The 26,473-nt window shown below is 38.8% G+C and overlaps 2 protein-coding genes across 10 annotated transcripts in view; one reads left to right on the top strand and one right to left on the bottom strand.

The window, feature by feature from the left end:
• CMSS1 (cms1 ribosomal small subunit homolog) overlaps positions 1-26,473 on the bottom strand; it is a 279,428-nt gene that overhangs the window by 61,176 nt on the left and 191,779 nt on the right. The gene's annotated exons all lie outside the window — the stretch shown is intronic.
• The window catches only part of FILIP1L (filamin A interacting protein 1 like), a 199,117-nt gene that overhangs the window by 33,362 nt on the left and 139,282 nt on the right, over positions 1-26,473 (top strand). Inside the window, exon 2 of one of the 3 annotated variants that reach the window (XM_044442723.1) lies at positions 11,866-11,966. The exons of the other annotated variants lie outside the window; for them this stretch is intronic. The gene's annotated coding sequence lies outside the window, so the exon portion shown is untranslated. The remainder of the gene's footprint in view (positions 1-11,865; positions 11,967-26,473) is intronic. 3 annotated transcript variants of the gene reach the window in all.

The following is a 26,473-nucleotide window of genomic DNA, read 5'->3' as shown; positions in this document are numbered from 1 at the left end:
GATAAGATAATATTTTGGTGTTTTTTTTGTTTTGTTTTTGTTTTAGAAAAGCGGAAAAGAGAAAAAAAATATAACAAGAGAAAAACAACTTGGAGTAATAACAGTAAGGAACAATAAGAATGATAAGAAAAAGAACAATATGGTAGTCAAAGCGAGAGTTGAACAGGCACGAGGCACTGCGAACGGCAGTCGCAAAAGACTGGAGAAAATGGCAGACACTCCGCTCTATATATAGTACCAAGGGGAAGGGGAGCGGAGTTATCCCATCAAAAACCGTTAACTGACTAATCTTTCCGGCCTTAGGCACTGTGCAGGCGCAGCACCCATATGTGTGACGCACAGAGGCCACGACGAAGAACTGTCAAGATAAAATCAATGGTTAAAATGTCTAGAAAATGGGGTTGTTTTCACCTGGCACCTTTTATTAGACTTTATCAGGTCATGTGATAGTTTCAGCTTGCAACTTGGATTACCCTTATGACTATTGGAATTAAGGAGGAAACAATGGTTGATTTCTGAAAACATAAAATCCATCTGTTACTCAGAACTATCTCCATAAAATGTAACTCTCAGAGCAAATTTCTGGTTTAAGTCTAATTTTCTGTACTCCAAACCATTGAAAAGCATTCTGCTTTTTAAAAAAAATCAAACAATTGTCTTGCTAATACATGTTCTTATCACACATTCCTGTATTATGTAAGTAGCTCTAGCTTTTAAGGGTTGAAAAAGCACTATACAATTGTTTTAAATAAAGAGATAACAAACAATAACAATCTACTGTAACTTCCAAGCATTGAACAGCTTCAACCGCTCCTGAATTGTTGTATTTACACACACTATTCCTTCTTAAAAATTAGCTCCTCTTCCATATAGTATAAAACTGTCTACTTTTAACAGTAAGGCACCCAGTCTCTTTTTAGATCTTTAATAAATACAGGAGCCAAAATATTATAGGCAGAAAAGGGATTTTAAGAGGGCAGCAAGAAAGAATTATATTCCTTAGATTGAAGTGCAATTGAAAAGCATTTCTGGAATATAAACCATGAAGCTTTTTCACAAACCCCACTCTAAAGTCTGTTTTTCTATTTTGTTGATTTCAGTATTTGCTATTTCTGTTTATGTGTACTGACTTGACCTCAAAGTGATAATCCTCTGCTTCTTTCTGTGTGAGCCAGAATAAATCACCTTTTCAAACGGCATTCATACTGTAGCATTTCTGAACCAATGAAGGCTCCATGGTGCCGCCAGTTTTCCTTCACCAATTTCGAGTACTCATTTATCAACATCTAACTTTTTGAAGGAAGGACTCACTGGAGAAGAGCCTAATGCTGGGAACAACAGATGGCAAAAGAAGAGGGGACGGCAGAGGATGAGGTGGCTAGATGGAGTCACTGAAGCAGTCAGTGTGGGCTTAAGTGGACTCCAGGGGATGGTGGAGGACAGGAAGGCCTGGAGGAATGTTGTCCATGGGGTCGCGATGGGTCAGATGCAACTTCACAAGTAGCAACAAACAACAACTTTTTGACATAGAGATTTATTATCTCTGTAATGATTATCAAATCAATTTGAACTTTTACAACACTTCTACAATACCTAATCAACAGCTAGTGCAAAATCAATTTTCAATAGTCAGTGTAAAAAACAAGATACTGGAAATAATGCCGCTCTACTGCCAGATATCATCATTTTGCAGCCCTACAATTTTAACAGGCAGCCTGAGAAATAGGACCGATATTATGGAAAGAATCTTCAAGATTACAAAATACTGAAACATTCCTTTCTTTTTTAAAGCTTTCAATAATCTTATTTTTTTCTGCATTCCCTCACACCTTGAAATCTAGTAATTATAAACATGGGAAGAGTTCTTACATCTGTCAAAGTGAAAGATGGCTTCATATATTTCATTTGTTACACTGATGGCAAAATACATCCTGACAATATAAAACAGGTAGCTTTGTGTTTTGAATCCACTGGCTTTTTTTCATTTGGAAACTATTAAATGATATTAATTCAAACTCTGCATATGTTGTGCCTTCTATACATATGCAGCTGGAAGCCAGATGAGGAAGTGCCTGCAGGATGGCAGCAGCAGTCTGAGAGCTAATGCAAATGTTCAGACACAAAAGGTAACCTCTGTGAGATTGAAGGAGAAGGTGGGAAAATCAAGCTGCTTCAAAGAATACATTATCAAATGCTTGCAATATTAAGGGTAGAACCACATGATACAAGGCAAATGTGCACATGTACTCCATTCTCTTTATTTTCTTTGTAATACTAAAATAGAGGCAGGAGTATCTGCAGAGGCAATAAGAAGACACAAAGAGGGTCTTAAACCATGCAAGCTCTCCCTTACAAATACCAACTGGCTTTTTAAAAAAACAATCCTTTTTCTCCAGACTGTCTCTAAGACTAAAAGAAGGCTGGTAGAGAGGCAAATAGCATGTGGGGGGTGGGGGGGGTGGGGGGGGATGAGGATACATTTGCAGGAAAAAATCATTGGGCATAGGCAAGTTAAAACACTCTCTCCTACCAGTGATTCACTCCTGAAAAGGTCAGTCCAATCATGCTTTCACATTAATGAGCAGACATGCATTTGGAAAATATGAATTACTGATATAATATACAATTACAATTAATGTTAAAAGATGATAGACTAAAGCCAGTGAATCCATCATGACTGCCCCTTATGAATTGATTGGTGAATTGCTCTACTTTGTCTACTTTTGTGCTTTCATCTAGAACCAGATTAATTGACCTCTATGTTCTACTGGAAAATTCAGTTTACAGAAACTGGAATATCAATCTAACGATACACAAAAGGTAGCTCAGAAACAGTCTATTTATAGCTCAGTTTAAAGCAACAAGTAATGGCAGACAACACAATTGAGGACAATATTGCTATCAGGATAGAAAATGAAATTAGAAGAGTTGAATACAACACTACATTAAAAATGATGAAACCACAGACAACACAGTGCTTAATACTTAAATAAGAAATGCATACATTGTCTTAAAAGAAGGTTTCAGTTGCATTAGGATGAGATAATATTCCCTCTAATACCTTAAAAGTCCTTATCATAAAGAACAATTAAATCTTCACTCATGGAAGACATGAACAAATATCTGCACACACTCATCCACAAAGACAATATGTTTCCATTGCCCTTTGTCATTCTCACTGTACACCCTGTGAGGGCATCAAATTAGCAGAATTTAAGAAAGGACAAATTTATAGCCAGGCACATGGCAGAGAGAAGACTTTCACAAGTCTAAAAACAGACTCCTGGGATTTGCAAGACAAATGCTTCCAACCCTTTTACTGAACCAGCTGTTTTTGTGTTGGTATAAGAAGTCCTTCAACATTCCAACCTTTGTCAGCAGGAGCATTATATAGAACAAGATTAGCCAAAAGTGCAAATTAGAGATGCTCAACAGCTAGACATTTCTTATCAAAAAGAAACTGCTTTCACTTAATATAAATGGCATGTCTTTTATTGGAACAGACCATTGCTCAATTGTAGAGTAGTAAAGCACATGCTTTGCAAGCAGGGGGTACTAGGTTCAATCCCCAGCATCTCAAGGTTGGGTTGCAAAATCCCCATCTGAAATCAGAGAAGTGTCAAGCCAAATCTGGCTCTCTGAATATGAAGTGTTGCTTAGGCAGTGCCCCATGGTCATCTGTGAAACAACAGAGAGTAAGCTGTGAAGTTGCTTTTTCAACTCTTTGATCACTCAGCTGTACATATTATAGGTGTCTTTCAGTAAGCCATGATTCTTGTGGCTTCACATCTGCAATATGGGAATAATAACGCTGGCCTAAATTACGGGAATGCAGTACGGATTACTGAGATAATGGTTGTGTAACACTTTTGTCATTTGGAAATGTGATATATACCACTAAATATGATTATTATTGGTAATAACCAAAATTAAGTACTATTCCAGATTATGCAAAATTAGACAAAAACACGTGAAAAAGAGAAAATCCTGGCAAGAGGTAGATTATTGGAGGAGGCCACCATTTGGAAATAGAGTAGTGTGTTTTATTAAACCTCTCAACCAGGTATTAATATGGTAGATTCCTGCTTGAAGCCACCTTAAAGATCAGATGCAATTATTCAAACATGCATTTGACTTGCTTTAAAAGTCCAGTAACATTTGATTATAACCTGGTACATTAAAAGTGATGGCATAGTCTAGGAATTTAATTGAAATTGAACAGAGCTGGGTGCATTTCCCATCAAACCTGTAAAATAAACCTTCGGTCATGTTAATGGTTACTGTTGGCCCCCTGACAACAATTTTAGACAGATATGAATACAAGCCATGTGCAACCTATCAAATTTAGCAACTGGGAGAGAAAACATGTTGATTTCTGTAACTATGGTTGAGTTGATAGTTGACAGACATATGAACCATCAAGAAAGATAGTGGCTGAAGTAATGCTACTTTATTGTGCCCAGAATTGGGCCTGTGCTGTATTTGTTGCAAGGTCAATAAAATACACAAACAAGAGTAATAGGTGCTATGTATGTAACCAGCTTGAGTAAGCAGATATGGATCTGTGTGTGATCACACTTGCTTTTCTGCCATGCAAAAAGTGACATAGGGTAAACAGCAAAACACTGTTAATTCTTCTGAACCATCTGATGACTTATAAAGTGCATACTATTTCAGATGGTATCCAAAAATCAACAAAAATCTATTACATGTCTAGCATCTAGTGTGCAGCTGCTGTGCAAAAAAAAGTAAGGTTGCTTACTTGTAACTGACATTCAAGTAATCATCTGCATTCACACATGTGCTCTGTGCCTGTGTAGGGCCTGTAGTCAGTAAGATTTTCCAAGCTGGACTTGGTCCAGCAGGAGCCCTTTCCCTCCATCTTCCTGGTATATCTAGGAGGAACTACCATCATTTCCCCCAGTTCTCTTGTGAATGACACTGTGGCCTTGGAACAGGGGGAAAGGCTGGTGAACAGCTAACCTGTACCATCTTGATACAAAACTATGGTACTGAAGCTGCCAACACAGATGTGGGGTCAGTGGGTGGATTGTGTGGATGCACAGATGACCACTCAAAGAAGATCAGTTACAGGAAAGCAACCTTACTTTCTTCTTCATGGTCTCTGTGCATCACACATATGGGCATCTAACAAGCTTACCTTGAGATGCAAGTGGGCAGGTGGAGGACTGCCAAGAGGACCACTCATCTCATCTGAAAGACCAATCTAGCTGGCACAGGCATTGAGCCAGTAATTCCAGATGAAAGTTGATGGAGTGGACCAGCTTGCTGCTCTGCAGAGATCATGTAGCAGGGTTATTTTCTTTAAAAGAAGAGATTGATTTTTTGCAGGGTATCGGGAGAAGACAGCAGAATCTCCGAAGAAAGATAGAGAACAGAGCAAATGAGAGAACGAAAAATAGAAAATGATTCTAGGTCAAAGAAAAAGCAATAAAATTCTGAAAGATCACAAGAAGAAAAACTCAAGGTGTAAGGTTTGGAGCATAGGTAGCAAGCTATAAAGATTGGAATGCCAGGACACAGTTGCAAGGTGGATTCCTGCAGCAGGACCAGAAGCAAGGAATGTGTTGATTTAACAGTCCAGAGTCAAAGCCAGTGAGGCAGTACAGCCCGATAACACACAGTCTAAGTTCACAATTGAAGAAAACAGTTGAGATCAAAACCAACATTAAACCAGCAGCAGAGAGTAAGATCAGTACAACAGATCTAAAAAATATTAAAAGCGTTTAAGATTAAAAGCCTGGAGAAATAAAGTTCTTCTAGTCCCTCAAAAGGCTATCACTCAAATAGCAGGTGAACCTCTCTGGGGAGACTGTTCTATAACTGTGGAATACTGAAAAGCCTCTTCCTCTGGTAGCCACGTACTGGAGCTGATTTAGTGGGGTGCAGGAGATGATCTTAGGGCATGGAAAGTTATATAATCTGTTCCTATGCTGTTTAAAGCTTTAAAGGGTGTTGCTGTTGAATAATGTTTGGATTGATACTCTGCTCAGTTAGCACATTAGGCAACAATATGAACAATAAAAGGATGTGGGGAAGACACCCCCCCCCCAAATCAAAACCCCAGTGGACAAGACAACCTGAAAAAAACTACAATACAAGAAAACTAGATTAATATTAACAGGACTAGAAACTTTTAATTCTGTGATAAAATATATGCAATAGTGCAAAACCCTAAACAAAGAATTTTTAAAAACTAAAAAGGAAAAAAAACCCCACATTATTTCTAATCTATGGTAAGCCTGATATTTTGCCAGTAGTGTAGTGAATAAAACAAGGCAGAACCTACTAATTATCCTCATGTGTAACCACAAGGACATTACATTTAAGGTTATTTAAAGCCTTGTGGGATTTACATATGAGTGGATAAAGCATACTTTTCAAAGTACTTCATTGACAACTGTCTGAAAAATCTGTTCCAGAAAGTGAACTACATATTTTACAACCTCCAGAATGATTTATTGTGAGGCTGTTTGTGTTCTGTGAAATAATCAAGGTCCTTTATCATTTAGAGAGTAGCTGGTACCTGGGTCCTGCCAGACAGTTTTTAGGTTTTGCTCCCTAGACCATAAAAATGTTGTAAGACCTCTTAGTATGCTGAAATGAACTCAAGAAGAGCAGTTGTCATACTTAAAAAAATGTGACTTTAATTATCATTATAGGAAGTCTTCCTGTCTTCAGAATATTAGCGTGGAAACAAAGAGTTCTCATTTGAGATGGGCTACATATAAAGTAGTGCAGGCTTGATAACCCATTTAGGTTACCCAATCCTCCTTCTAGTTTCCTTGTCACTCCATAAGGAGAGATCACAGTCAACAACCGTGGCTGACACATGGCAGCCATCTGACAAATCATCAGAGAGAGTGCAGGAGTAAGCATATCATAATTTCATTCCAGATACAATGCCTGTATAACTTTCATGTGTTTTCACCCATACTTTTGTTCCATTTGATCTCCACATTAAATGCACATTTAAAAATGAATTATTCAAAATACCTTATTTAAATGTGTATTTTATATTATTATAAAGCTAAGCACTGCCCTACGATTTTGGAAAAAGTGTGAAATTAGGTGGATACCTAAATTCCAATCTGTACCTTCATCCAAGAGGTGCAAAATTGTAATCCCAAGATCCCTAGAAGAGCCATCTAGCTGACAGTGAGCACACAGATATGGATACATGTAAAGCGGTTCAATGGTGCTTGCTACAGAGGGAATTATGTGCATCATTCTTCTCAGCAGATGCTACCAAGAACTGTATGAACTTGGGATGGCTGCATTGTCATTTGGTGGCTTACCTGGGAGAAATTGTTTCTATAAGATGATTAGACAGACTAAGACAGCTAGAATAAGTATTTCCTTATGCTGGCTGCATGCCATACTGTATATCCCCCATCCTGGTTCAGCACACTTGATTGTTGTTTTCTTTGCTTACTACAACAACTCAAAATAAATTACTCTGTTTAGAATAATAAGAAGACACAGAAAGCAGAAGTCAAAGCGAATACAATGTAGTTCAAACTGCAAGTTTGTAGAATTGATATTAGAATACTTTAAACAAATGCCAAATTTGAGCAATTTATATCCTACTCATATTTTATAACTATTAGACTAGGGAGGTTGAGTGCCAAGTGTCTGCCTCTCAGGCAAAGTCCCACTTCCTCTACCTGTCATATGAACTTGTCTTACTAGGAGGGATGCAGAACCTTTTACAGCCCAAGGACCAAATTCATTTCTGAGAAGCAGTCAGCAGCTGTATTCCAGTGGTGGGTAAAGGTGAAGACAAAAGGAGCAACACCATAAACCTCAACACATTTTAGCTTAAAACTTATTGCCAGCAGATGAGCCTTAGGTGAGGGAGTTTAATTTTTTTAGAATGGAGAAAAAACTGAAAAAGCCAAGAAACCACCAAGCGACTGTTCAGTGAGGGAAAGGGGTCATGGTCATTTAGGGAATTCTGGAAGGCTGAACAGGAATCCACAGAATGGTGGATCTGAAGTTCTGCATCTCTGCCTTGCATGGTTGTTGGAAGGATTCCAACCTGACAATACATGTAATATACTTTGAACACTTGACAGTGCCATGTAGAAGTGTCACTAAATAGCAAAGAATCGGGGTTGAAGGACAAGAGGATGAGGCAATCTTAAGCATAAATAATGGCAACAAGGTGGCAGAGGATCAAGGAAGGGGCAACAGCAAAAGATTTTGCATAGAGCACAGATACCAAGAAGCTGAGTGGGTAGACCCAAGAGAAAAAATGCAGCATTTGAGTCTCCACAGAACCAGACGTTTGGCCACTGTGGCAGTTCTACCTTCTGCTGATTGAAGGGCTTTGCTCTTGGATGGTGCTTGCCCAATTTTCAGGGATAACGACACATACACACACCACACACAACCCATGCAGCAAAATCTCCTTACCATCTGTATAGCATTTTCAGCATGAAGGAACTCCCCACAGGGAAGAGTGGGGTAAGAAAGGCTGCTTTCTGCTACCTATTTGCATGTGCCTAAATCTAGATCCAAACCGGTGATGCAAAGTGTCAGCTTACAAGTTTGATGTGTAGCCTCTGGTCTTGGCAATGACAGAAGGAATATTAAACAATACTTTAAAACACAGCCTGACATTTATTTTGCACAAAGCAGTGCTTTGAAACAAACAAACAAACAAATAAACAGTAAACAAAGAGAACCCCTTCTTCTGAATGGAAAGATCAGTTTGAATATTTCCTGTGAACTCTACTATCTGCACCTCTTTTGCCTTGACTTAATTAATGTGTGCCTTGGGAGGCAGCAAGAATTATCAGAGGGGGTTTAAACCAGGCTATAGACAAGTTGTTGTTGTTAGTTGCGAAGTCGCATCGGACCCATCACGATCCCATGGACAACATTCCTCCAGGCCTTCCTGTCCTCCACCATCCCCTGGAGTCCACTTAAGCTCACGCTGACTGCTTCAGTGACTCCATCTAGCCACCTCATTCTCTGCTGTCCCCTTCTTCTTTTGCTGTCAGTTGTCCCCAGCATTAGGCTCTTCTCCAGTGAGTCCTTCCTTCTCATTAGGTGGCCAAAGTATTTGAGTTTTATCTTCAGTATCTGGCCTTCTAAAGAGCAGTCAGGGTTGATCTCTAAGACTGAATGGTTTGATCTCCTTGTAGTCCAAGGGACTTGCAGGATTCTTCTCCAACAGTAGACAAGTTACCAGATTTTAAATGGACAAAAAAATATAAAGGAAACTCTCCCAAAACACACTACTAATGTATATTTGGATTTTGGTTCTCTTGGCGAATGAACATTTATATCTTAAATAGCACTCACTGTCATTTATTGACCAGCAGGGTAGCTGATTTACAAAAGTAATATTAAACCCTTTGCATCCAGGTAAAGTTGCATGAATAACAAACATACTTTGCTTGTCCTGGGATGCTGGGCTTTACATAACTCATCTGAGAAGGCTTGGAAAGTTGCTTTGAGATGTGTACAATAAATGGAACCGCAAAACTTTTGCTCACTGTGATAAAAAGTATCTTGTCTGTCTGCATTCACCAGAGGGCATGCCACAGGGATAGGAAGAACATTAAAACATCTATAATCATTCCTACTTTGAAGCCCAGTGCTTGAGGGAATATGATCTTTCCTTAAATCAAGACTTGCAAGCAAGTTACCCTCCTTCAGCTAATAAAAAACTGGAGATAACAAAAAGTAAGCTTTAATGTATGAGAGAGAGAGAGAGAGAGAGAGAGAGAGAGAGAGAGAGAGAGCGCGAGAGCGAGCAAGCAATGATAAAGGTAGCCTAGCCAAGTGTGGCATGAACACAGACAATTAAAGGCAAGAAGGATGACAAATGGTAATTGGACTTTGATAGAAATTCCATATTAAAGGAAAGTTGCTGCCTCTGAGTTTGAAAGAATCACACGCTTGGGAATCTAATCTAATCCGATCTAATCTTGTCATGAATATAATTTTCTGCAAAACAATCATTTAAAGATTGATGATTTCATGACTGAAATATGAATTTAAATTTACAGCTTTCAGAGTTGTGACTACTGATTTTCTTTGCCACCAATGACTACTTGCTCTTTTCTCATGGCTTCAATTCACTAAATACTGTCTACCCAGTTCTTATGCAAAAATAAATTACAAGTTCTTCATTTTTATAAAATCTCAAGCAAAACAGAGTATGAAAAATGTGGGGATATAAACACAGTTGTACACACAAGTGATGTGCATAATTTTTAATCTGGATACTAATATGAAATGAGCACAGTTCAGCTAAAGTTATTAAGCCCTATTTAATTTCTGTTTAAATCAATAAGATTGAAAACGTGATTAGTATTAAGCAGGAACTTGTCCAGGTTGGGGGTCTGGTCTGGCATGGACATAATTTGGCATGTGCCCATTTTGTCTGCTCCCTACATCTAGCCAGATTCTCTATCTAGGGAGGCAGGGATATGCCTTCAAGTTATCTAAAGATCCATCAATTTCTATTTACACTGGTACCTTGGCTCACGAACTTAATCCATTCCATGACTCTGGTCGTGACCCAAATTGATCATGAACCAAGTCAAATTTCCCCATAATGTTCAGTGCAAATAAGGTTAATCCTTTCTGTAACCACTTTTATCACAAAAATTTGAAACATAGTGACAAAAAACAACAAAGATCACAACTGCGATTGCAGCTACCCCCCCCCCCCCCGAGCATGACCGCGATCGCACCCATGCAGGGAAGATAGGCACAGTCGCGATCGTCACCCAATGCGGAGTACACGACCTGAGGCAAAATTTTTCTGAAATTTCTGTTCGCAACCTGATTTGGTCATGAACTGAGGCATTTATGAGCCGAGGTACCTCTGTACATTAAATAAGAAACTGCCTTTTTCTGTTTACGTGACTTTCTATTACAGCAGGGTTGGGAATGTGTGGTTTGCAGATATTGTTGGACTATAACTTCCATCAGCTCTAGAACTTCAATCTGACATCTGAGGGGTCATATGTTTCACACCTGAAAACTGAAGGGACGATTGTGTAATACAGGGGTGTGAAACATATGACCCTTCTGATCAAGGTACTATATGGATTACATTTGTGATTTAGCTATTAGAAATTACTGACACCGTTCGTATTGGTAGCTTATTTTCCTCATTATGAAGTTGAAAACGATCTATGATTGCATTCTGCAAGATTCCTCTGTAACCCAAAAGCATGCATATTTTTACGCTAAGGTTGTTTCCTGACAAAGGTTTGTTTTAAGTCGGCAATTCAGTCAGATCCAGTCCCTGTATAGATTGCTAGGCATGGTTGTTTCTGCGGTAGTTGCTAGTGGTGGTGGTGCAGCATGATGTTCCACTGCCTGTGAGATTCTACCCTTGTGACTGTGCACCAGACAGCATGTCCTGGAAAGGAAGACAAGGAGAGTGGAGACAGCCCGTTACTACACTGCTGCCATCAAGTCAGCAATTGCTAGGCAGAACAGGCCAACTGAAATTGGTGGCTGGAGAGCCTGCTGCAGCCACGGCTGCTTTTGCCATCACTGGCGGAAATATGAAAACCATGCAGGAACATTGTAACTGGAGGCACGTGCGATGACAAGCAATGGTGAACTGTGAAAACCTTAAAAGAAACCATTGACTCTCCACAGGGTGTCATGAAAACCAAATGTACTTAGCTTTACCTTGGCAACTGAATTCACACATAACGACAAGCCCTGCCTGCAGTTTCCAGGTCTTGTCATTATAAATAAATACAGCCAACGCCTAAAACAGCTTTAATAACATTTGATCTCTTCTTGAATTGAAGTTTGAAATCTTGACATTTGAACTGTCTTCAAATGTCTGATTTTCCTTTCCAGGGTCTTCACTGACCTCAACAGACACCAACTGTGGGAAATTCTCAATTCTGCAGATAGGTGGCATCAGCAAACAGTACTGATTTTCAGCACACACCAAGAAAGTAAGCTGTTAGTAGTTATGGAAAAAAATAAAAAAAACTGGGAGCTTTAGAGGTTATAGATAAAGAGAAACACTGGAAGTTTTATGAATGAAGTGCTTCCATTTCCAGACTTTTAAAGTGACATCACCTCAGATACAACTCTGCTATGTGCTCCCTATGCTCATATGTCTAAGTGGAGATCTGACCCAGCTGGAAATGATAACAAGCAGCTTCAGGGTACAAAACTTCTCAAACATCAGGAGCCAGTAAAATTGTCTAGGAACCAGGGTTGGTTCATCTAAGACCCACTTTTTTCTTTCACATCTTGAAAGAACTTTCCACACCTGTCCACATTTGATATTCAAAAGTTAAGATTGTCAAATTACCAAGAAAAAAACAATTTGGCATGTTTTTAGCAGCAGCTTGCTCAGAACTAATCAGCAGATTGTTTTCTGTAGCACAGAGGTAAACATCATTACCTTGTTATGTCTGTTGTACAAGTTCTTGTTAAAGACAAATGATGAAAAATGGATGAAAAAGTTGGCAGACACACAGGAGGAAGCTTTCTAACCCACCACTCCCTTTAAGAAAAAAGAGTGGAGCTGAGAAACCCAGTTCTACTGCTACCCAGAAGTAAAACTGTGGTTTCACATCCTGACTTGCTCAGCTCCAAGAAGTTGGAAAAAAGATATGCTTTCATCTGAGTAAGGTATTCTGCATGAGATATTAAACTCTTTTCAAGACATATTTCCACATCAGCATTTGCATTATGCTTGATTCATACTGTAAAAAGACTTCAGACCTCTGCCCCAATTAATGTCTGGCCCCATTAATTCAGCAAGACACAATTTAGATCTGTTTTGTTCATTTGCTTTGCATTATGTGAGGCAGTGATGATCAGGTGATCAAATATTCTATAGTTCTGCTGTCACTGCATGGTGGGATTGAGACTTCATAGTACTTTGTAGAGTGGTGAAGCTATCAAGAGGCTGATGGATCTGGATGGCTTTCTGACAGCTCTTTAAGTTTTCCCTGTCAGCTCAGCAGGTATTTCTGTCAAAACCTTGGTTGTACTCTAGAATAGGAAAATGGTCAGAGTTGTTGACAAGATTGCTCCAGAGTCACATCTCCTTCACTTGCTGAATAGAACCATAAAAGCTCCTTGGTTTTCCAGTGAGTTGGAGATGATGAAACAAGTGGGACAGGAAGTAAGGCAACACTGGTGGAAAATTCAGAATGAACTCAACCAAACATGGACTAGATCTCATTTCAAAACCAAGGCAGAAATGCTCCCCACACTTTCTGGCATTATTGTGTTTGCACAGAATCACCAACAGGTTATTTTATTTTATTTTTTGGATAGACAAAGAGCTATTGCACTCTGGTCTATGAGAAGAAAATGTGGGCCAGTCAATAAGCTATTGTGACCAATCTGTGTGACACAATGCAGAGAAATTTAATTCTAACATTGCTAACTTGGATACCATAGTTAAAAGAATTCAAGTAGCTTTGATCTCTGCTTGTCCAGCTTAAGGTATTTTTTTCCAATTTGTACAAGAAAATAGGATCCTTGGAAAGGTAGACTCTTACTCTTCCTGGCTGATAAAAGTGGCAGGGAGTGAGAAGACTGGATAAGTGGGGTACGGGTAGCAATAAATGTATCTTTAATGAATAGATAATTTGAGGATGGTTTCCAATATTTCATTTTAGAGTATGTGGCCACTTCTTATCTCTAGGGATTTGGATGAGAAGTGAGAAGAAGGGGTTTCCATTTCAATCTGACTTTGACCTGGTTATTGAGAAGAGGCTACTTGAATTGCCCTGGTAAACAATTTATGCTGGGAGTTGGATAAAAGAATTTGGTCACTGTTGTTTCTCTAGATATCTTGATGGCTTTTGCTACCATCAATCATGGTATCCTTCTGAGGCAACAGTCTGGGATCTGACTTGGAAGCAATTAGTAAATTAATGTGGAAACAGGACTGAATGAACTTAATACTTGGAAAATGAATACCTGAGTGAAATCAAACATGACCAATTTGTTTCTCTTCACATGGATAATGCAACCAAGTAACAAAACCACTGTCATCATGAAATTTCCAAGAAGCCATGAAGGGTCAATAGTAGAGGGATAATAATTCTCAGTTAAATGCATAATTGGAGTCTACTGAAAACCACATTCCCATGTGGATAACAGGTGTCATGTATAAAGCTTTTAAATTTGCATCCTGGTCATCCAACCTTTTTGACAGTAGAAGGATATATCCTACTATCTACTGTGAGTCCCTAATTCACAGGTAGCCAATGGATTCAAGCAAAAACAATATTGTGATTAAGCTGCTGTATGATGTAGATTTTGTTATCAACATTAATCTTCCTTTATAACAGTTGCATTTTCTCCATTGGTAAGAACTTAAAAAAATATCTGTCTCTCTGCATGAACAAAATCAGATTATACAAAAAACAGTTGTTTACCAATTAATTTTTTGATAAAGGTAAGTTAAGGAAAGAACAACATGGAGATGTTGTGGAAGCATTTCAAATGATAATCATGTTCCTTTGTAGAAGGGGCTAGATCTGGGTATTAATCCTTCCAGCCCTTATATTTCATCAGTTTCTCTTGCTGCCACACTATAAGTAGGTTAAGTCCTCAACTAGATCAGTTGTCTGCAGCCTGCTATATATCCAACATTAATTTGAGGATATGACTTGATCCAGGTTTTGAATCCTCCTTCACTTACTACAAATCCACAGCAATTTTACTACAACCAGAATAATATGCATCAATCTTTGAGATTTACACACCAGTGTAAATGGACTGTATTTGTATCCAGTGCTGACTTTGCACTAGTGGAAAGCAGTTCTGCTTGCATAAGGAAAGGAATCCAATGTTCACAAATCCCATTCACCTATGGTGTTCCAGAGGGGATTCTTTTGTGTATGGAAGAGATCTGAAAAATTAGGGTTAGGGTTTCCCTAACCCTAACCACATTTCCTCTAATGCAAGAACACCAAAATATACATGCCTATTTCTCAAACTATAACCCTATCTAGAAAATTTTATGATCTTGTCTTGGGGCCAGAATCAGTTTACAGAATAAGGTCCTGCAACACCCATGAGATCTCATTGCTGCCCATCAAGCAGCAGCCATCACAGTGCTCTGACAAGAGCAACCAGAGGAGCACCACAGTTTAAAAGTGTCCACAGTTCAGTGTTTTGAAGCATGCACTGGTTCATGGCATTGGATTGAGGGGATTTTGAAGCAACAGCTGCAGGCATCTAAAGAAGTCAAGTACTAGCAGGGACTCAAACAGTGGCAACAGGGTCACTCCCAGTGGCAGCCTGGTCAGCTGAAGCATGTGAACCATGGCAGCTTTCCAGTGATACTGGGTCCTGGGTCTCATCCTGGCACACCATTCTCAGTTCATGCATACTGAATGCTATCCATCCTAACTCTCCCCATATTCCTCAATATAGCATCCATTGGCAGAAAAAAGGTAGTCCACTTGACTTATTCTCAAATAATCCTTTCCATTTTCATAAAAAACACCCCGTCATCCTTGTAAAGCCTATTTTGTCTACTAGCTTGTCCTCCTGTTCTTGTGAAGAAGCATTGACAAGTCCACACATAATACTGCAGTGGACAACTAAGATGATTAAATGAAATTTTGAGTTGATTTTTAAAGTAGCTTCCAAATTCTATCTTGGCCTGTTACACATTTCTGATTCCAGTCCCCCAAATATCAGGCACATGTAAACTTTATGCCTTACACCCACACAGAAGAGAAAGTCCCCACCCCTGCACAAAAACATAATAGTATCTTGCCAACTACTCCTTAATCTCTGGGGTGGGGGGAGTCAGAAGACATGACTAATTATTTACACAGGTTTCTATAAACTATGACATCTCCTAAACACCAAGACAGGAAGCTTAACAAAAAGATATGTAAACAGCTTGCAATAGATGCTTATTACAAAAGGGCTATAAACAGTCCTGAAAGTTTAGTGTAGCCATAAACCCAGAGATACAGGCCTGATGAAGGCATACCATTTCCTCTTACCAAACCATGGTTTAGAAACTGGAAGGTAACCTTGTGAATACCTGTGTCCCAAATATCTTCCATAGCTATAGCCATGATCACCCCATAATAAGCTGTAATTAGTTTGAAGTAGTCTCCAGTGAATTAGGGCATTTGGATTATTAGAAGGGTGGCTAGACACAGTGGCTTAACACTGTGCCACCACAGCTAAGTACGTTTCCCAGGAGCCAAAAGAATGGACCCACTCTAGGATATTGTGCTCAGGATCCCCAGTCCCCTGGACAAGCTTTTTGGAAGATGTAGGGGACTGCAGGTGGTATGTGTGGGGGAAATTTTCCTTTTATGAGATGCCTTAAGTTAATTTTGGACCTAAACCTACGTCTGCAAAAGACACGTGCATTGGAGTCAATAAAGACTGACTTCTCTTACTTTTTGTTGTTTACATTCAAATGTCTTTAAGACATAGACATATTATGTGAGAGGGAAGCTATTTCACCAACACAGCCCCTTGAGCTTGCCATGAAATAAAACTAGTTAAGCACACCCTCATATCTCAATGTCCTCCTTAGCTTATTCTCACCTCAAACCCAGGTTGCTTACACTGGTGCTATGAGTTAAACAGAGTTACTGTGATAAAGTGGTTTAATGAAAACTGATAAGGTATGCTAGGAAAAAGAGCAGCAGGCTCCCATCAACAAAGCAAACGTGGGAGTTTTGGATGCATGGGACAGAGAGGGGTGGGCATAATGAAGAGCATTATGGGGCAGCGACAAGTCAGGTAATTACTGGAAACAAGGCCATTGGACCATGCGTCTGTCACTCTGATTTACTGTCAGATTGCATTGTCTTGGGCGCATGCAAGAATGTAGTTCTTTATGACCCTTCTCTCTAAGAAGACCAAAGCCAATGATTCAAGTTAGGACATCCTCTGTGGTAAGCCTGTATCCTGTTCTCCAAACAGAGCTCTCTTCAGTATTAGGGCTGGTTTGTTAATACAGCACTGAGATTTTCCTTGGGTTGTTAAATAGGAGTATCTCAACCCTTGCTCAACTGTGGTTTGCACAAAAAGGCTTTCTGCCTGTACCCCCTTTTTGGCAATGCTGATTTAGGACAAAACTCATAATGGCATGACTTTAGCCAACCAGATAAAGCCAATCTAGTGACTCCTACTCGCAGATTGAAGTCATAGTGCGGGAGCCACAGTACAGTGGCTGTTTCCCATGTTGAAAGTGTAACATTGGAGAACTGTGGACACAGAGCGAGGAGCTGATACTGCATTTCCCTCTCTCATTAGTGTTGCCCCATTTTCTGACAGCTGCAAGTTTGGTGTGGGACAGGCTGCAGAGTAGGCTTCTCCCATAATTCCCAATACTTCTGATTCACATACCTTCATGGATGTGAAGATGAACATGTTTCCAATTTACAAGAGCTTCCACTCTGAAAATATGTGACTAAGGATGCTACATGCTGTCATAAAGTACAAAGATCAGAATGGTGAATTTCTCTAAGAGGTGGTTTAAAAGAAGAAGCAAATATTGGCCTCCTGCATGTTTGTGAAGAGAATGCAATCAGCCTCTGGTACATGAAAGTAAACATCCAACACTGACCCCCCACACACCATTTCCCCTTCTGTATAATCAGCATTTTTCTTATGCCTCCATGGACCCACTCACTAAAAATAACTTTGTTTAGCTACAGAAATGAGTACTGGGAACTCAGACTGCAAAACATTGTTCAACAAAATGTTATTCAAACAAACTAAGGAATGTCTAACGCAACATAACTCTGAAGTATTCAAGGAAAACAGTTTTTTTGTTTCTGCTGGAGGCCAGATGACGCCACCAAGTCTTCCTGACAAACATGTAGCTGTAAGACAGATGAAATAGCATATCTAACATATTAAAATTTTATCTTGGAACTATATGACTGCAGAAGTTATGACCCTTTAATTGCTGGATATGAGATGATCTTGTCACATGCAATGTTTATTCACAAGTTTCAATGTTTTCTGGGGACAATAGCACGGCTTTTCATGCAAAACATGCTCTCTGTTACATAATCCTTACTCTCCTGTACTATAATGGTATCATATTAAATGTATCATCAAGATCTCCCAGCAGGACATACAGGAAATATGATCCATACAATGATCATTCAACAGAGGCCCTTTGAAGTCATCACTCTAAACTCCTCTGACATCTTTTAATGGCTGAGGAACTATTAGCTGTTCTGAACATTTCTCCCAGCTTCTTCCTTCTCACTCTCTGAAGCATCAATCCAATGCTACATAGGAACTAATTCTGAACTCCCAGCATTCAATTTCTTATAGTATATATATAGGATAAGTTGCTATCTCATTGAAACAACACTTTTCATCCACCACAAACTTCTGCCAAATCAACTACTTTGTACACAGAGTAAATATGAAAATAAAAGCTGTATGTGAACCAAAACCTGAAGAGTGATAGAGAGTTGATGCAACATAGGGCTATGAGCTGAATGTCCTAGATCTAAATCTTAACTCAGCCAAGAGCTCACTGGGTGGCCTTAAGCAAGCTGTTATTTCCCACCTCCACACCATCTAAGGCATGAACTAAAAGCTTCACAGGAACTATTTATCATACTGTATTACTCAGTAATGTGGCCAGTTTGGTCTGCTTGGATTGTTTTGCAATATTAAAGGTTGTGTCAGGTCAACGTTTTAAATGGTACTCTGCTTTTAGAAATCCTTGCTCCTTCAGTGACCAAAAGTGGGATTACAGTGTACTCTATGCATACATGAACCAGCATGAAAATGATTTTCAATGAGGTGGACCCAGACCTAATCTATAATTAGAGCAGAGCCACTTAAATCAATAAGATTATTTTAAAGATGACTAAGCCTAAATCCCACCCAAAATGTACTGCCCTGTACAATCTAGAAGGCATCAAGGTCTAAATGGTACTGAAAGCCAGGAATCAGAATCAAGAAACCATGCAAGTCTGGAATGATAATGGGCTAGGCCAGGGATCTTCAAACTTTTTCAACAGGGGGCCAGTTGAAAGGCAACGGTGGCAGGAACAGGCCAGTGAGGCGGCAGGTGCATGTGCAGCAAGGTGGCTGTGGGTGCGACAAGGTTACAGCGGTGTCAGGCAAGGCGAGTCCAAAACCTCTTAGATGGGCTGGATAAATGGGCATAGTTTGAGGACTCATGGGCTAGGCCCATTTCTGACACTGGATTGGGAAAAGGACTAGGCAGAGGCAGGTAAATAGAAAAAGTAGGCAAGAATATAGAAAGAAGAAGCAATAATATAGAATATAGAAAGAAGGAACAAGAAGCATGCACTTATTTTTAGGAAGTAAGGGGAAATGTCAGCCAATTAGAACTCAGCATTGCTGTCTACAAGACACAGGCAGTTCCCTGGCCACATAGGGAAAGTGTATATTCCCTGGCCACATAGGAAAAGCCCTAGCATAAAACAAGTAAGCTTTGGGTTTGACCCTGGGCACCACTGGGTAGTTTTCATCCTTTTCACATTAAGTGTGAAAGTGATGTAAAATGGTTATCCAAGAATGACTTCCTCCTAGTCCTGCTAACTTTGACTGGAGCTGGCAATGTACAGACCAAGGGTTATATAGTCTACTATAACATTAGCAAGCAGACTTGAAATGGCAATAGAAAAATTTTCAAGAGGTACCAGGCAAGATTATCTTTGTTTAGACCATTGAGACTGTGACAACTGTTTGTATATAGGATACCATTAATGTTCATGGTAATTTGCAGAAATAACATAGCCAAAAGACAAGATTACTGCCCTGGGGAGATTACAATCTGAATTTCAATACAAAAAATAGAATGGAGGAAAGACATAGACAAGGGAAATAATATATGTGAGTTTAATTATATAGGCTTGAATTTACCCAGGGGACAGAGACTAACTGCCAAAAGCCTTGTGGGACAGGGTGGGATTCAGAAAGGTTTTTTGAAAGAATAAAGAGCGGTGGCACCACTAAAATCTTGTGGAGGGCAGGAAAAGGAAATGACCAGAGTTGCTTAAGAAAGTTTTCAGATATTAGAACAACACTTCAAGAATGCATTAGCAAATATGTTGCCACAGCCTTCTGTCACAGATGAGAATGCATTCATATTAACACATAACAAAATCAGGCATCGCAACAAAGAATAGTAACTTGTGATGATAGTCCAATTATCAAGAAAAAGACTGAAGCTCAGTAATAAAACATGCTTTGCACACAGATGGTCATAGGTTCAATCCCTGGCCCTTCCATGTAAGGCTGGAAAGATCCCTGTTAGAAACCATGAAGAGCCTGTCATTATCAATGGCCTAGCAGTGTGAGTTTGGGTAAATGGCAACTTCCTAGGTACTCTATATTTCTATCTGAAAATATGTGCCATAAATAAAAATGGTGGCAGGGAAACATGGGAGAATCACAAATAGATCACAGTGGGATTTCCTGTAAAATTCTCCTATAAAAGCCTTATCTGGCAGTAACCATAGTTACACTGTCTTTTTCAAATTTGAGGTCAACATAATCAAATTTGCAAAATACTCATATGATAACCTTCCATATCTCTTTCAGACTCTTCTATAATTATGGAATAATACAGTTTTAATATAAATTCCCAGAAAAAAATAATAAAAGTCTAATACTTTAAAAAAAGACAGCACTGGTTAATTTTGCTCTGCATGAATAGAAGCATTTACTTGTTCAAGGAGTAAAGTCTACTCTACATGACTTTGTTTGGGCTCCAGCCCAGAAGATAGTGATTTGCTTCATGTTCCAAACTTCTGCTGAAATCTAAGCACAAACATCTTTCAGCACCAATACTGGTTGTGCTTTAGTCTGTTTAGTGTGACACTCCAGTTCTTGGACTGCAACTCCCATCATCTACCACTATTGATTTAGTTGACTATGGCTGATGAAAGTTGTAGTCTACCTATAGCTGGAGGGCTATACATTTCCTACCTGGCTTAAAACATGACAGAGACTAAAATCTCTACAGTAAGAACCTCTGGACAAAATGCTTAAAATGGTAGAATAGAAATCTTTTACAGAAACACTTAAAGATGCTCAAGCTTCAGCTTTGACAGTAGAGTGGAAAATGAAATAAGCCATGGCCCCTTACTATACCAGCGTTGGCCAAGAAAGTGCAACCATGCTTTTTGGTCTGTAAAATATCTATGAAACATTTTGCTTTCATCCTGAGAATCCTCAAGATATCTTCTTCAAAGGAATGAAACAGAATGTCTTGGGGAAGCCATACACTCACTCTAATTAAAAAGCTGAAATAAAATAATATGCAAAGATACTTTTTTTTTCAAATTTGCCTAGGATCACTATCACCATCACCATCCCTCAATTAGTGAATGTTTAGGCCATAACACTGGTCTCATTTAAGGAAGAGAATGAGTTGTTGTTATTTTTATTTTTATTGGCTATCACAAATAACAGGCATTTAAAAGTTGTCTAAATTCATGTTTAAACTATTAACTTAGCATATCATGTCAAATCTTATACAGTTAAATGAGAAATAATTGTTAAAAATACCAACCTAATTATAGTATCAAGGGATTAAGTTGAACCACAAATTCTGGTCAGAGTCATGTTAGAGGTCTAATTTAAACCACGTGGTTTCAGCGTAATCTCTGGAACCCTTTAATTTGCTGGCTTTCTTTTTTTAAAAAACAGGGAGGATTTTGAGAGTTTTTCCCTCAAAAAACAGTTTTGGTTATATCCTCTGAACTCAGTCCTGTGATCCTAAGTTAGACCAGCTTCATACTCAGCACAGTACAATGCAGGATACTATATTCGTTTTTCCATTGGAGTTTTTATTCTATTACTGATGCTATTCCAAATTTAAACCCAATGAAGAGACTTACAGCATCTTAAAGAACAGCACAGAGGTGCTCCAGCTAGAAGGGCAAAAAAGCCCAACTACTGAAAAACACAAGTGGGAGACTGGGGAGGTACAGATAAGGTCCACTCTTCCTCCTGTTCTGCCCCATATGACCGAAAGAGCCCAGGAGCTTACAGCCATCAAGATAGGATTCCAGAATATTGCTGTTCGAATACGTTAACCTAAACCTTACTTTATCTTTAAATTGTAACTTGATTTTTTAATAACAATTGTAATTATATTTATTAACCAATCTGGCACTACTTATGTAAATTAAGCATATAGGACTTCTAATGTAGCATGTAGTAGAACAGATTTTCCAGGGAAATGCGTTGTGCCAGCAAGTGTCATCGACATTGTATTAGAATTTGTTCACACTAGCACAATGTAATTTACATTAGCAGAACTGTCACATTAGATACTACCTGTTTTGTAAATTCTGGATACCGTCCACTGCTTTTGTAAAACTTAAGCTGAAAGAATCTTTCATACCTGTAAAATGTAGAGAAAGACACCAAAAACAAGAGACTGCTAAAACAAAATATGACCCATCCCTTTCTTTGTATTTGAAAGAGGGCACCAAATACTATAAAGGATTGATGGAGTAAGTGATGTTCCTTTTAGTTAAATATGGAGACGTTTAAATTCTGCAACATTTTTAAATCAGTGTGACCTCTAAGAAAGTATCAACGTAGAGATTTTTACACCACTATTCATGGAAAGTAATATTTCAGAAAAACGTTTTACAACATCAATGCAGATGTATGGCTTCTGTTTCCTTGGGTATCCTTTTAATGCTCTGCACACCTCTCCATAAAATAGCTCTCATTTCTCTTCAACAGGGCTTGCTCAATAGCTTAGCAAAGACATCTCAGGATCATTCACTTTCCACTGCCTTCCCCAGCCTGCAAGTATTTTTCAGAGTTTGTTCTTGGGTTATTATACTGGGTTGTCCAGGGTGAGACAAATCAGAATTCTTGGCTTGCATGAAATGGTTTGTTTAGCTCCTCCAGATACCAGGGAGAGCATTCAGACAGCACACACTAACATGCTGCCTCGCTCACCATAGCCCAGAATATTTTTTTCTTTTAAAACTTATCATGGCTTGCTGATATTAATTTACTGAAATTAAACTGTGCAGGAGGAGAGATACCAAACAAGGCTTTGTTTGGGCTTGAATTATCTTGTGCATCTATTGACCAAAAATAGTTGAATGCAGCCTTGGTGCAGTCTAGATGTTTGCGAGCACAACTTCCAGCATACCTGATCACTGTTCATACTGGTTGGGGCTGCTGCTGGAAAGGTACCAGTTTGAGGGAAATATGAAAATACTGTTTCATACCAAGTAAGGTGAAAAAGAAAGGCTGCACTTGTCACACTGTGATAGTGATCAGAACCAAAACTATGTAACTACAAGAGGAGATAAAATGAGCCTATTCCCAAACCCTCTTCACAGAGGTGAAAGGGGAAAACAATATTGGGATAGCCCCTGCATAAAATAAATTTTATGACATACTAAAAAAGTTAAACCAAATTCATTCCAAATCAGATTATCACAGTATGCAAAAGAAATAAAGCTAGCATTGGTATAACATAACAATGAGACGATGTCAGGAATTTTCAACAGCGATAATTCCTTGTTGACAGGGGAAAACCTCACCACACATTTAGCCCAAAAAAGGAACATTATGAGAAATCAAATCAAATAAAAAAGATTGCATAATATCTGTAAACACATAAAATTGGCCAAGGAGAAATAGTGATTTTTTTCCAGGAAATAATCTATTTTAAACCATAGGATCCCCTACTAGCCTTGATGACTAATCAAGAATGCATTCATTTAAGGCATGCTTTTGCAAAATAGTACATATTCAACATCAGACATCTTGTTTTCCTTTGTATTTGTTTTACAATAAAATGTAGAAACAAAACAGGAAACTTCGGTATGTCAGGAATCTTGATAGAAGAAAAGGTCCCACAAATATAACATGAACATCACTCATTGTATCACGTTTTCAAAATGCCTTTTGAAATGCTGTGCATTCCCCATATGGAAAACTATGTTGTAATAGCGCTTGACATTTCGCCTATCCCCCAATTAAAAGAAATAGCTAGAAGTTACATTTTTGGAAGCCATAAAGGAGATGCTCATTAAAACATGGATACTTTCTGTCTCAATTCTGAGTTGTGCATTGTTTTTACAAGGGAATGATTTCATCCATAAATGGGTAATACTTAGGCTCCAAAGGAAATGGATTGTCACCAAGAAAAACAAAAACAGCAATAAAATTCTTGCTGCAATAATAACAGCTTTGCCATGTTCTGGAATAAAGGCTCTAGATATGGATTCTAACTAGAAAATTGCAATATTAACAAATCACAGCTTGGAAGCTATCACCAAATGTAAAGTAGTCCACCTTATGCCCCTAGGTAGGGTACCATATCTGTAAAGACTTCCTACACATATAAACTACAGTAGGGGTTCCTAAGCTTTCAACCTACAGAACCTTCTTGAGAGAGCCGAAAATGGCTGAGGCCTACGAGTCACAAAATGTTAGTGCAGGAAAAAAAGCCATTCACAGCTCAGTGGCATAATCAGCTGGCAGTTACTAATACCACTTTACATTGCTATCCATACAACTTAGGAAAACTCCTAAATACTTTTCAAGAAGTTACACAGTTGAGCTTTCCTCAAGTGAAGTACAAACATTGACTCTGAGGACATCATTACTCAGCTACCTTCTCCCATTATTGCAGACAGAATTTTCTCATCCAGAAGCTCTAAATAGAGATTTTTTCATTTCTTTCAGCATATGCTTTTCAAAGCATTCTTACTCATTGCCTGTCAATTCTTTTCCCCTTCACACTTAACTAGTAACACTTAACAGTTGACTGCCAGGCTCTTTCAATTCTACTTCCATTCCAACCCACAATTTGATAACTGCTGCACTAGATCCTATCAGGACCATAAGCGTGACTTAAATTCAACTTTCAAATTAATCCCATGTTTCCAAACCTTAAACTGTTCAGGTTTTCCATCTGTGCAAATTATTTATGCATCTGGCTGGCAGTACTTCATGAAATGCTTGAAGCCACTTTCTTATTTACTCATTTTTCTTTGAAGAACTTTCTAATTGCCTGACATGTCTGCCTTGACCCCTACTGTGACTGGCTTCTGTTCTTTTATGGGAATTGCAAACATTCCATCCATTTTGCAGAAGCACACCTGTCCAGTACCCATACTACTCTTAAGGGAATGGTTTTCTCCCTTTAAAAAACTTTTAAGGCATCATGGAAGCTAGTCTTCAATGCACTGGAGTCATTTCAGGTACTAGTGGCTGTGTCTCCTGGCCAAGGGAACCCTGAAAACAGAAGTGGCTATTGTTTTCCTGGAAGAGCAGTCTATTCATCTTTGTCAAAGTCTATTTCTGTATTCAGCAAAGACCAAAAGTTGGGAGACAAGACAAATATGAATGCAAAGCTTATTCTGACCAAATACAAAAGACCACAGCTATGGCATAACTCAGCAAGGACAGGGATACTCAAACAGTTCCCTAAATCCCACACTTGTTTAAAACACATGTAGGGGGTATTACTCTAATCTCCATACTATAACACTCAATTATGGTTCAGTTTGGTTGCCGAGTTCCTTGTCTGTCATGTAGCAGGGGTGAAGCAACCTGCTTCAGATGCAACCATGAAAGAGTGGTAGATGAAGGTTACTAATCAGTGCCTGAATAGTGCAGAAAGGGTCGTTTGTTTGTTTTTAATCAGGGGAAAAGACACTGCTACCAGCAAAAATATTATTTGTTGCTACATTACTTTCACATTCCAGCTTTCCTCTTCCTTGCAAGGAACTCAAGGCAACTGAAAAGATTCTTCTCTCTTTTTTATCCTTACAATGACCTTATGAGGTCAGTTAGACTGATTTAGTTTTTAACTGACCCAACATTGCCCAATGAGTTTCATGGCTGAATGAGAACTTGAGCCTGGATCTCAAGAGCCCGTCCAACATTCTTAACCTAAAACACACTCAGAAGTTCTTTTAGGCCAATTTGTCATGAACGCTTTTCTGGAGAGAGAAAGGGGGTATTTAAAAGTTACCAATCTCAGCTGCTTATTGTCCTCATTCTAGACTGCTTCACTCTGCCTAGTTAGAACTACCACTGAGTTTGACATCTCCCTAACTTTGAATGGAAGCCACTTCTTCAGCTGCTGCTGAATCACTCTGCTTACAGATAAATTAATCCTCAATAAACTAAAGAACATAGTACTGCAAGCTGGTTGTCTGTGGAATTAAAATTACTAAAATTATACTGACTTAACTGAAACATATCATTGCAGCATGCGGGAAACTGTCTCACCACTTCCATAGCAACTGCTCATAATACATAATATCAAAAGTTTAACAAAACCAGAAGAAGAGAAAAAAAAACCCCAAAGGGAAAAAAAACCCTAACACAAACAAAAAGACAATTCAATACATGCATAGATCTTAGAACTAACACACTTTCAAAATGGTGTGTGTGTGTGTGTGTGTGTGTGTGTGTGTGTGTGTGAGAGAGAGAGAGAGAGAGAGAGAGAGAG

The sequence above is a fragment of the Varanus komodoensis genome, unplaced genomic scaffold, assembly GCF_004798865.1.
Source record: "Varanus komodoensis strain SLA01 unplaced genomic scaffold, ASM479886v1 scaffold4, whole genome shotgun sequence".
NCBI classification, from domain to species: domain Eukaryota; kingdom Metazoa; phylum Chordata; class Lepidosauria; order Squamata; family Varanidae; genus Varanus; species Varanus komodoensis.
This window is presented reverse-complemented; position numbering and strand designations above follow the sequence as displayed.